Below are 13584 nucleotides of genomic sequence, written 5' to 3'. Positions count from 1 at the left end.
AAACCAAGGAAGAACCACACAGCTCTTTATCGGAAGATCAGACGCAGCGAAAGCATCCAAAAGGAAAACAGTCGGGACGGAAGAGACTGGATTTTAACTCCGAACAGCAGCTACATCAGAATGAACCTAAGAAAACCAGTTCTACAGGCAATACTTCAGTCTGTCGAGGAAACGCCGTCAGCGCTAAATTGACAGACCACAGGATCCAGGCAAAGAGTTTGAAGGAGAAGACGAAAAGTACGAGAAATACGATTCGCAGCCATAATGACAGCACTGACAGTAAGACCAATACAGTTGAAAGCACGAGGGGAAGTAAGAAAGGATCAAGTTTATCCGTGGAAAAGATATTCCACCAAAGAGAAAACACTGCAATGTCTTTGCAAGATGACACTCGAGGTAGCCTTGTCAAATCTGCATGGGATGATGACAGTTCTTCCGATGAACTCCATTTAGGCCTTCACTCATCGGAGGATGATAACAAGGAAAGAAGTAGCAAGCATGGACGTGGAGAGAGATTGCTTAGTGTTGGCAATCTTGAGGGGGAACCACATAGCCCCTCATCGAAAGATGAAGGCTTAAGAGAGAAGAAGAGAAGCAAAAGAAGTTTGATTCATAGACATGATGACGGATCTGACTGTGATAAGAGTACATTCGAGAGCACGACAGGAGGCAAGAAACCATCAGGTTTATTGCAGAAAAAGACATCCCGCGAAAGAGACACTGCGATGTCCTTGCAAGGTGACACTCTAAGCAACCAAGACGATTTTGCATGGGGGAACGACAGTTCTTCAGATGAACTCCCCGATGTCCTTGGTTTATATAATGATGCCAACGGTGAAAGAGGAAGCAGCAACCACCAGGGCCGCGATGAGGGCACTGAGAATTGGAGTGTTATCAAGGATACAGAGCAGCATCAAAGTGAAGTAAAGTCAGCCAGGCCCGCAGACAGAGGATATGATTCGCCTGCGCTTCCTGCTGCAGAAAATGACCGCGGAGGAAAGGACTGTGACCCTGTTGTTAGTGACACTTCCGATGAGATATGCCCTTATCAAGAAGAACAAATATCAATATCCGACCTCTTAAATATACGGCTAAATTCAAATGAGCAAAGTTTCAAGAATATTAATGAAGACATAGAGGGTTATGATGGATTCTCTGATCAGTCTGATGTTTTTCATCCGCCGAAAAATGATGGGGAAGGAAGAAGTAACCATCGTGGCTGTGATGAGGACTCGGACAGTGAGAGTCTCATCAAGGATACAGAGCTGCATCAGATGAATTCAAAGTCCGGCAGGCCCGCAGACACAGGATATGATACACGTGCATTTGATTTTACAAATTGTGACCAAGTGGGACGGGACTGTGACCCAGTCGCCAGTGACATTGCTGATGAGACATGCATTAGTGAAGAAGGAAAAAAGTCAAGAGCGGACTTTTCAGATCCCGAACAAATTTCCAGTGAAAATGAAATCATAGTTATCTCTGACGATGACTCAGAGGACAATGAACCTGTTTCAAGTGAGGCGCAAAGAAATGAGATGCCAAAAGATTCAGGTAAAGAAGAGGAAAGATCAATTAATGGATATTCCGAGGGACAGAAATATCTTCATTCAGATTTGGAGCGGGATGTTGACTCTGACAAGGATGGTAGTGATAACCTTGACCCCGAGACTACGCCTCAATTTAAGGAAGAAACTGCACCAACTCAAACACCTGAGGGAAGCACCAATGGAACACAAATATCCCTTTCACACTACAATGACCATACTCTAGAAGGCACGAGAATTCGTCAAGAGAGTGATCCCTATGATGGTGCATATTCCTACCAACAACACTTGGACATGATGTATGGCTATGACGAAAATTATGCCTCCGACCAGATGAATACCTATGGTCCTGATGCAGAATCGTCTGACGATGGAGTCATCTTGTCTCACAGCAAAAATAGAACAGTAGCGGTCAATGAAAAGGTGGCCAGTGCCAGCACAGACCTGCAAGTTTCTGAGGTTGGACCACGAGTTCGGTGTAGAAACAGTTCTGGAAACAAATGGCCTGCAGCGAAAGAAGAAACCTGTATGAGCGCACCACCGGCAAATGTAATTCTACTTTCCCATGATTCATGTTTGATTTATATAGGGTTCCTAACGAGGAAGTAATTGAGAATAACTTTTGTGAAATAATATAATCAGGCCTCCTTCCATACCACTTAATTGAGTTGCTTCCATAGTTTCGCTTCTCGGTACGTGAGTGTTTGTTTACCGTAATTTGTCTTTGGTTTTGCAAGATATAATTTCCTTGGGCCAGATCGTGTACAATACACAAATTCCCGAAAACAAAGTATATCACTCAGGTAAGACAGACAATTCTTATGAATTACTCGAGAATTTGTATGTGCAACAAGTTTAGACCAACGAACCTGAAAACTGTCTAATCCTAAAGCACCATACAAATCAGTTGATGGAAATGTGTAGTTTACATTCATCACAATACGAAGCGACTTAATTTGCAGTACATGTATTTGTAATGGGCTGAGAAAGGATTTAAAGCTGCAATAATCAAAATAACATTGTATAACTGATACATAGAATAGTAAGGCAGTACGCTGCTTGATGAATTGACGTGATCTCTTCAATAAATAAACCGTTTTTTTATAACGTTCTTCTTGACATGTACATATAATATAAAGTTTAAGTGCTGTATATCATTGTTCCAGGAGGGATTTTGGTCGATAAATGCTCCAAGATATTTGCAGGAGTCGACCATTGTGATCTCATTGCCATTAACAAAAATGCGACAATTTGCAATCTTGTCAAATTCAATTTTCGTAAGAAAAGATATACCATGTTATCACGATTTACAGGATTATTATCTTTCTGTCTAACAGTGCAAGGAAAGTCCTTGTTCATTTGTAAATTCAAGGCAGGTAATATTGAGGAATCTAAAACTCGCATTACATAAACGCAATTAAGCACTATCTTTTAAAACATTTACAAAAGGATAACGCACAGACCATACATCGACACATTAGGAGTCACTAGGTATACACAAGCATAGATACAAAAATACACCTAGACCACACACATGTCAACACACGTCCACACACATACACACACGTACATGAACACCAACACATACGTGCAGAACAAAGAAAATATAAGTGCTCTATCATCAGCACAACAATCTACATGGTCTGCTAAACTTGAATACCTTTCTTCACGTATTTACGCATATCATCTAGATATTGAAAATCTTAACCTGTTGAAGACTAGTCCCGAGTATACTCGGGCAGGTGTCAATGGGAAATGCGTGTTGTAGCAAAATCAGCCCGTCCTCAACGGGTTAAGCAGCCAAGGGAGGGCAATAGAAGGATATTTTTCAAAGTTTTGTTTAAACCATTTTGCACCTCTTCTGTACCAAACGAGCTAAGAAATGAGACGGTAGGGAAGTGAGGATTAACACACACAAAAAAGTAATATTTTCTGGGGCCTGGTCACACATATACGCGGAGACTGGTTGCCGACCTCCGGCAATAAACATTTTTACCGACCACCGACAACTAATCTGCAACCAAAACCTAAAATTTGGTCAAACCAGTTTGGCTTCCGATGCTGCATCGAAAACCTCTAGCCTACTAAAACCGGTTTCGGACAGCTGACAACCATTTTCCAACTTCTAAAAATATAGTTCACGATATTTTAGCTTTTGTAAAACTGACATGATATAATTATGTCGATGAATGTTGGTAGGAAAGTTTCTAAGGGCAGGAGATACAGTGGACTCCCGTTATAACGAAGTCCTGGGGACCGGGAGTTTTCTTTCGTTATATCGAAATTTCGTTATAACCGAACAAATAAACAAAGAGAGGATACTGTTGTGGCCTGGATTGTTATTTTGTTTTAAACGGAATTTCGTTATAACCGTGTTTGTTATAACGGGAGTGCAATGTACTTGTTCAAACGATGCAGGCTTGGTTTCAAGAGGAATAAAAAATTTAAATTGTTATCTTTTTCTTCCAGGAATACTTTCCTTCAGACTCAGAGTTGAGTTTCCTGCAGGATTCTCAGAGTGATGGTATGGATGATAGCGCAATATACAAATTTCCAGGTATGCCAGACTCGGGAGATATCCTAGAAAGCTATCCCGATAGTCAGTACCCATTTGAAAGATACGAAGATGCGGTTCCTAGTTTCAATGCAAAAGGTGATTTGGACAAGACGAATTCCAGTGGCCTGGGTGGAGGATCACATTGTAGTAGTGCCAAGTGTTCTAAAACCAACAAAGAAACGGCATCTGACAGTCATGTAGGAAATCCCTCATCAAAAGGTCAGGCAGAGGAACAGAAATCCAAATCTGTCATACCAGGAAAAACAGTTACCAAGGATGTCTTGAAGCCATCCCGAGCTGACCATCTACTGGAGACAATGAAAGAATCTCAAAACAGGTTGGACTCGACTCCCCGAAAGAAAAGCAGACAGCATCCATTACAACCCCCTGGTAATTCCTCAGTGAACGCTTTTAAGAGGCCGATTGGACTCCCAAAGACCTCTGCACACAGTGGTGAAGCAGAATCTTGTGCCATATCATCTCGTGTACCTGGAGTTCTCTGTGATGATCTAGAAACTACTGGGCATCCTCAAGCTTCTGTTACCACGCAAGAGAGTCACACACATCAACAGAAGGCTGCAACATCAACCCAACATTCTACCCCTTCTGCTTTGACTGGAGCTGAAACGATGGTACGTGCCACACATGTTTGCAAAATACTAGGACTGAACGACTTTCATGTGGAAACAATCCAGTAAAGAGGTTTCCTGCCACAGCCAGGAAACAAACCATGAAGTGTGTGCCACAACCAAGTTCAAAACAGTATTCTGTCTCAGTTTGTGTGTGAAAAATCATCAATCAGACATTTCAGTAAAGCACAAAAATGAAGCTAAATGCGTCACTTGGAGTAAAAACCTAGCTATTATCTCATCCAGAAGTTGAGTGGGCAAACTTGAGAAAAAAAAAGTAAACATTTAATCTCTATCCCTTCCATACCATAAACAGTTATATAATTTATTTTCATCCTATTTACCTTTTGAACAGATTTGAAAGTACAAAATCTATAAGTAATGCTAACAAAAGAGAAAAATAAAGATATCAACCTTTAAAATCAAGACGGGGATATCCCCACCCCCATCACCCCTATCTTGCCAAGATCTGTCATGAAAGAAGTTTGCTGTCTAGGAGAACTATGAAGCTAGAATATTTTGCGAATACACATGTATTGTAAAATGTAATCTCATTAAATTACCAATATTGCCATACTGAGACAAAGCACTTTGTAAGAAGAAATACCGACATTTAGTGTCTTGATTGCATCCCAAAGAGAAACAGAACTGTCATAAAGTGTTTGAGGATATGATTGTTTTGGGCCAAAAAAAAAAAGAGCAAATTCCTTTTCTGTTTTTGGGTATTCTTTCCTTTTAACCTCACCTAAGCCAGGGGGCAAAAAACAAACAAACAAACAAACTTTGCATTTACTAGTCATCTATCAATTATCAATCATATGTTGCCTGTATGATGTACATTTTCACTCATATGATTTGTCTTTTGTAAAACCGACATCATTATTTCAGTGAAATTAGGTGGGGAAAAATTCCACAGGGCAGGGACTAAACTTGTTCAAATGATGAAAGGCTTTTCCCATTGGCAAAAATTAAATGAGTTTATATCTTCTTCTTTTTTCTTCCAGGAATGCTTTCCTTCAGATTCACAGCTGAGTTTTGTACAGGACTCTCAGAGTGATGCTATGGACACAGACACGGGAGATCTCCTAGAAAGCTATCCCGATAGTCAGTACGCATTTGAAAGATACAAAGATGCTGTTCCTAGTTTGAATGCAAATGATGATTTGGACAAGACGAGTTCCAGTGGCCCGCGTGGAGGATCACATTGTAGTAGTGCCAAATGTTCTAAAACCAACAAAGAAACGGCATCTGACAGTCATGTAGGAAATCCCTCATCAAAAGGTCAGGCAGAGGAACAGAAATCCAAATCTGTCATACCAGGAAAAACAGTTACCAAGGATGTCTTGAAGCCATCCCGAGCTGACCATCTACTGGAGACAATGAAAGAATCTCAAAACAGGTTGGACTCAACACTACGAAAGAAAAGCAGACAACCTCCATTACAACCCCCTGTTAATTCCTCAGTGAACGCTTTTAAGAGGCCAATTAGACTCCCAAAGACCTCTGCACACATTGGTGAAGCAGAATCTTGTGCCATATCATCTCGTGTACCTGGGGTTCTTGGAGATGATCTAGAAACTACGTCGCATCCTCAAGCTTCTGTCACCACGCAAGAGAGTCATACACCTCAACAGAAGCCAACAATATCAACCCAACATTCTACCCCTTCTACTTCGACTGGAACTGAAACGATGGTAAGTGCCACACATGTTTGCAAGATACTAGGACTGAACAAATTTTGTGTGGAAACATTCCAGTAAAGAGGTTACCTGCCACAGCCAGGAAACAAACCATGAAGAGTGTACCACAACCAAGTTCAAAACAATGGTCTGTCTCAGTTTGCGTGTGAAAAATAATCAATCAGACATGTTTGTGAAACACAGAAAATAAAACTTTTTTAGCTATTATATCATCCAGAAGTTGAATAGATAAACTTTGGTATTATTTGCAGGCATTTATTATTATGCTGTACACTACTTTTATGCATCCAGATTGTAAATTTTTTTTGATATGATTGTGGTGTAATTGTTTGGATTTTCATGCTGTAAATGGTCATTTGACGAATAAGTCCCATAAGTTATTCGCACTATGAGAGAAAAAAAATGTAAACATTGAATTTCCACCCCTTCCATAGAGTTAAAAGTTAAATAATAACCTTGTTTTTGTCCCATTTACCTTTTGAACAGGCTTGAAAGTAAAAAATTTACCAGTAATGCTAACAAAAGAGAAAAATAAAGCTTTCAACCTTTGAAAACAAGGCGGGGATATCCCTCCCCCTCCCACCCCATTTCTTGCCAAGATCTGTCATGAAAGAAGTTTGCTGTCTAGGGGTACAGTACTAAGAAGCTGGAATATTTTGTGAATATTGTAAAATGTAATCTCATTGAATAACCAATATTGCTGTACTGAGACACAGCACTTTTTTTTTTTCGGAAGAAATACCAACATTTATTGGCTTGATTGCATCCCAAAGAGAAACAGAACTGTCAGAAAGTGTTTATGGATAATACTGTTTTGGGCCAATAAAAAAGCAAATCCCTTGTATATACAGTTGTATGTGGATATTGATTTTTTTTTTCTTTTTAACCTCACATAACCCAGGGGACAAAAAAAAAACCAAACAACTTTGCATTTACTAGTCATCTACCAATATGTTGCCTGTATGATGTACATTTTCATACATGATTTGTCTTTTGTAAAACCGACATCATTCTTTCAGTGAAATTAAATGGGAAAATTCCTGAGGGCAGGGATATAAACTTGTTCAAATGAAAAAGGCTGTTCCCAAGGGCAAAAAATGAGTGAGTTTATATATATATATATATATATATATATATACATATATTTTTTTTTCTCTCTTTTTTTTCTGTCAGGAATACTTCCCTTCAGATTCACAGCTGAGTTTCGTACCGGACTCTCAAAGTGATTCTATAGACACAGACTCAGGAGATATCCTAGAAAGCTATCCCGATAGTCAATACGCGTTTGAAAGATACGATGATGCGGTTCCTAGTTTCAGTGCAAATAATGATTTGGACAAGAAGAATTCCAGTGGTCCGCGTGGAGGATCACATTGTAGTAGTGTCAAGTCTTCTAAAACCAACAAAGAAACGGCATCTGACAATCAATTAGGAAATCCCTCATCACAAGGTCAGGCAGAGGAACAGAAATCCAAAAGCATTTTTGTCATGGAAGGAAGAACAGCTACCAAGGATGTCTTGAAACCATCTCGAGCTGACCATCTACTTGAGACAATGAAAGAATCTCAAAGCAGGTTGGACTCAACTCCCCGAAAGAAAAGCAGACAGCATCCAATACAACCCCCTGGTAATTCCCCAGTGAACACCTTTAAAATGCCAATTGGCACAGCTTGCATAGGTACAGAGATATCATCGGGACGCCCAAAGGCCCCTGCACACATTGATCAACCAGAATCTTGTGCCATATCATCTCCTGTACTTGGGGTTCATGGTGATGATCTAGAAACTGCTGGGCATCCTCCAGCTGCTGTTATACCACAAGAGACTCATACACCTCAACAGAAGCCAGGAGCCTTAGCTCAACATGCTGCTCCTACTTTGACCGGAACTGAACCAATGGTGCGTGCCAGCAAGGGTTTGCCAGATAGTAGGACTGAACGACTTTCATGTGGAAACAATTCAGGAATGAGGTCGCCTGCCACAGCCATAAAGGAAACCAGTGAGAGTGTGCCACAGCCGAGTTCAAAACAATCTTCAGTGAGTATCAGCTTGCTTCTGAAATTATCAATCGGACATTTTGGTGAATCATAGAAAATGAAACTAAATCCGTCACTTGGAGTAAAAACTTGTGAGTTATTTGAGTGGGTAAACTTTTTTGTTATTTTTTTTTGCAGGCATATTATTGGGTACACTACCTTTAATCGATAAAATTTTAAATTTAATTGAGATGATTGTGGTGTAGCGTTTTGTCCCCGCCGAACGAGTTCGAGCAGGGGACTATGAAACGGGCTCCGTACGTGTGTGTGTCTGTGTGTCCGTCCGTCTGTCCGTCCGTCCGTCCGTCTGTGCGTCCGTGTGTGATCAAAATGTTCAATTTGCTACTTCTCTGTCATTTATGAGCCAATTTTGATTCTGTTTGCTTTATATGATAGCACTACATGGGAGCTTTGAAACTTCTACACAGAATTTCAGTTGTGACCTTTGACCTTGACCTTTGACCTATATTGTACATTTTGCTTCAAAATGCTACTCCTTCGCCATTTCTAACCCGATTTTGATTCCATTTGCTTTATGTGATGGCACTAGGTGAGGGCTTCAAAACTTGCACACAGAATTTTGACCTTTGACCTCTTTGACCTTTGACCTTGATTTTTGACCTATATTGTACATTGGCTACAAAATGCTACTCCTTCGCCATTTCTAACCCGATTTCGATTCCGTTTGCTTTATGTGATGGCACTAGGTGAGGGCTTCAAAACTTCTACACAGAATTTTGACCTTTGACTTCTTTGACCTTTGACCTTGATTTTTTACGTATATTGTACATTTTGCTACAAAATGCTACTCCTTCGCCATTTCTAACCCGATTTCGATTCCGTTTGCTTTATGTGATGGCACTAGGTGAGGGCTTCAAAACTTCTACACAGAATTTTGATCTTTGACTTCTTTGACCTTTGACCTTGATTTTTGAACTGTATTGTACATTTTGCTGCCAAATGCTACTCCTTCGCCATTTCCAACCCGATTTCGATTCCGTTTGCTTTATGTGATGGCACTAGGTGAGGGCTTCAAAACTTCTACACAGAATTTTGACCTTTGACTTCTTTGACCTTTGACCTTGATCTTTTTACCTATATTGTACATTTTGCTACTAAATGCTACTTCCGGCGGGGACATATATTACGCACCGCGTAATTTCTACTTTTCCTTGTTTGATTTTCATGCTGTAAATACTAGTAGCCACTTGACAGTCCAATGACCAATAAGAGTGTGCCACAACTATATTTTATTCAGAACAATTTTCTATGAGTATCACATTTTCAATCTAAGGCTCAGCAGGGAAAGGTTTCATGTGAACTAATGACCATGCACTGTCAGCAAAGTCTTGGCATTTTCCTTGTAAGCCCAGTGTAAGTCCCATGGCCCAATATTCATCAAACTAGCAAGAATCATGGTAATACATTATGAAGTAGAACAAATTTGGTCATACGATACCGATGGCCTTTGTGGTAGTATGCAATGTAGGCCTACTTTTTATGCCTCCACCACGAAGTGGTGCCGGAAGCATTACGTGTTCGGGTTGTCCGGCCGTCCGTCCTTCCGTCCGTCCGTTCGTTCGTAATGAATTTTGTGGACAGCGTAACTAAAAAACCTCATGAGGTATCCTAATGAAACGTGGCATGCATGTGTATTAGGGGGTGAAGTTGTGCCTATCAACTTTTGGGTGCACATGCTCAAGGTCAAAGGTCAAAAGGTCAAGGTCAAATAAGTAAAATTTCAATATTTGTACCATATCTATGCAATGTCTGAAGATATTTTCTTGAAACTTAGTTTATACATGTATTACCCAATTAAGATTCTCTGGTGAAAGTTTGGGGTCATGAGGTCAAAGGTCAAAGGTCAAAAGGTCAAGAAAAAATATTAAAACTTCACTTTTTTCTCCATAACTTGGAAATTGTTCAAGGTATCTTCATGGAACACAGTATATATACATGTACTGACTGGCAGTGATTATCTAGATAATTTAGGGTTCATGGGGTCAAAGGTCAAGGGCAACACTTCAACATTTTACTATTTCCCTCATTTATGCAATGCCAGCAGGATTATTTTATTTCCACACTTGGTGTATGCATGTATAACCTAATAGAGATTCTCTGAAAACTTTCTTTTTTTCTTTTTTTTGCCTCAAAGGTCAAGAGGTCAAAGATCAGAGGAAAGTGCTAAACTAACTTTTTCCTCCATATCTCGGAAGTGGCTCAAGTTATCTTGAAACTTTCTACATATTTATGCATGTTCTGCCTGACAGTGATTATCCTATGAATTTTAGGGTCAAAGGCCAGATGAAAATGGTAACAATGTACTTTTCAATACAGAAATTGCACTTTTCCTCCATACCTTGAAAATTACTCAATGCATAAACTTATGAATGGGCAAAGTCAAGTTAAATTCCTTAAATCCCCAAATACATGCTCTCCTATTCATCCAATTAAACCTATGTCAAGGAAGATGAACATTCAACACATCTGTGACAAACTTGTCATTTTAATATTTTGCCAATTTTGTGAAAATGTAATCACACATTGTCCACATGTACTGTAGACCTATTAGGAGAATCATGCATTATGGCGGAGGCATACCAGTCGCCTTAGCGACATTTCTAGTTTTGATGATAATTCCAGCTTCTAATGCCGCTGCTATTTCTTCCTGGGCTGTTAAAATGAGACTTTTCACTATGATCATCTTCAATTGTCAGTTTTTCTTCATTGTCCCCCTTGCAATCTTCACTGTAACTTGACTGCAGGAACTGAGACTAGATGACATCACCGGTTGCATTCTCTCCTGGAAGACGAACTGGCTACAATCTAATGGTGAAAGTAAAGAGAATGAAGGTTAGTTAAAGGGGATGGCTAGTAACTGATCAGTGGGAATCAGTGGGAATGCTGTGGAATGATTGTTCCAATTCTTGTGGGATTCATTTAAGAGTACTTTATATGTTGTGTGACAATTATTTGCTTCAGAACGGTCTCATATTCAAATGATGTGCAGTTATGCCCCATTACTGTACAGGCATGCTAATCTGGAAACATTAAAGGTGCATGGTCGCGGTGTTTTAGTCAAATGCGTACGCGGGCGCACGGTGCAAGTTTCCTGTAGAGATCTATGCTATTGACTCCTCTTTAGCACTTACGCTGTGGCCCACTTCCCGGAGTCCGAAGAAGTCTGATCCACTGTAGTCAGTGGTCCAATCACAGTTCGGCCAATCATTCAGTTGAGGGGGATGACAGCTTTAACTAGCAAACTTCTTTTGTAATGTCATAATAAGAAGTACATAATTATGCACGCACCCTGGCATTACTACAGACTGCGTGATGCGCAGAGAAGACAACGAAGGCAACGTTACTTCGCAACACCTGCGCGCCTTACTCTTGATAGCAGCTCAACTTTGACAATCTACGTATCAATGCTACGGTGATCGGCAGTATCATCAACAGCGCCCTCTACACTGCCGGCTATGCACCTTTAAACTGCACATTACTTGAATATGATATGGGACCATTCTGAAGCAAACAGTTTTCACACAATAGATATATGATGTACTCTTAAATAAATCCCATAAGGATTCAAACAATCATCCCCCAGCATTCCCACTGATTGGTTACTAGCCATCCCCTTTAAAGAAAATGATTTTTCAAATAGCTTTTTAACAACTGATATAGATATGGTAATTGATTTCAATGCATTACACATACATAATTGAGAGCAAGGGCAAAGAAATGTAAAAAAATCAGTGGGATTAAAGGAAACCAAATTCCAAAGAGCAATGCTGATTGAGTGAAAGCAGCAACATTAGTAGAACACATCAGTAGCCGAAAATTTGAAGAAAATCAGGCAATTGATGCATAAGTTATGGATTTTTAAAGATTTGGTGTTGGAACCACTGGATCAGGAGACTACTAGAGAGTATGATATCATTTGTGGACAACAATATAAGAAAAAATAAAAGAGAATTCCACAAAAATTCATTTTTGATGAGAATTACACATTTCATCAACTTGATACTGACATATGTTAAGGGTAGTAATAATTCCCCCTGCTTTCTGAAAGCGGTTATCAAGTGCTCTTTCATTTGGCCGTGTGCTAGAAAAGTGAAAGCATGTTAAATCTTCTTTATGTTTCCTTTATATTGTCCACACACGACGCCATGAACTCTAGTAGTCTCTCGATCCAGTGGTACCAACACCAAAACTTTAAAATTCATAACTTTTGCATCGATTTTCTGATTTTCCTCAAACTTTCACTGATGTGTTTTACTAATGTTGCTGCTTTCACTCAATCCATGTACATTCCTCTTTAAGTTTTGGTTACCTTTATTAACCTGATATGCAGTGAGATAAGTTGAGTCGAAGTACTAGTAATACATGATGATAAAACTTTTGATAAAATATGATAGCAATTTTTGTGACATATTATGTACAACCACTGCATCACGAACCAAATGCTTATTTTGCAGTGGAACGAACCCGATTGATTGAACCTCTAGGCCTGTCCCCTGAACTCACTGAAAGCAAGGCATCGTATTCAGATACTGCTAGCTACCAAAGAGCTTCCTTGTGTTTCCTTTTGATGGAGATTTGGGCAAAAGTGAGTACCCTATATACAGGCTTTGCCTCTTCTAGTTATAGTAACTGGTAAAAACTTGGCCACATCTTGCCAAATCCTGACATAACTTACTCTACATGCCTGAGCTTTACTTCATCAAGAAATTGCACTAGGTGGGCTTCAATGGTGGAGAAACGATAAGAATACATGACCATGTTCCCATACCTTGTAGTCACATAATATAATGTTTGCTTGACCAAAGTGAAGGCCGTGTCTAAATGTTATAAGTCATGGATTGTAGGCCTAGTTCAATATTTACATGACACATTCGTTAGATATTTGCATTCAAAATAAGCTCAACATTTAGGTAGGACATGAAATTAATATATTGCTTGCTGTGTTCTGAGACCCTAGACTCCCAAACTATTGTTTTTATAGCAGCCAAATATGGCTGGTGCATATATACATGTAGTTCAATTAGTTTGTAGTGTACCGGTACCTATCATTAATTGTATGAAGTGTTTTGTGCAGAAATGTTCAAATGAGAGTTA

This window comes from Diadema antillarum, unplaced genomic scaffold (genome assembly GCF_040938485.1).
Source record: "Diadema antillarum isolate AM-2024a unplaced genomic scaffold, OU_Dant_1.0 seq00000845_RagTag, whole genome shotgun sequence".
Classification (NCBI taxonomy): domain Eukaryota; kingdom Metazoa; phylum Echinodermata; class Echinoidea; order Diadematoida; family Diadematidae; genus Diadema; species Diadema antillarum.
The sequence above is the reverse complement of the archived record's forward strand: the minus strand, read 5'-3'. Positions refer to the sequence as shown.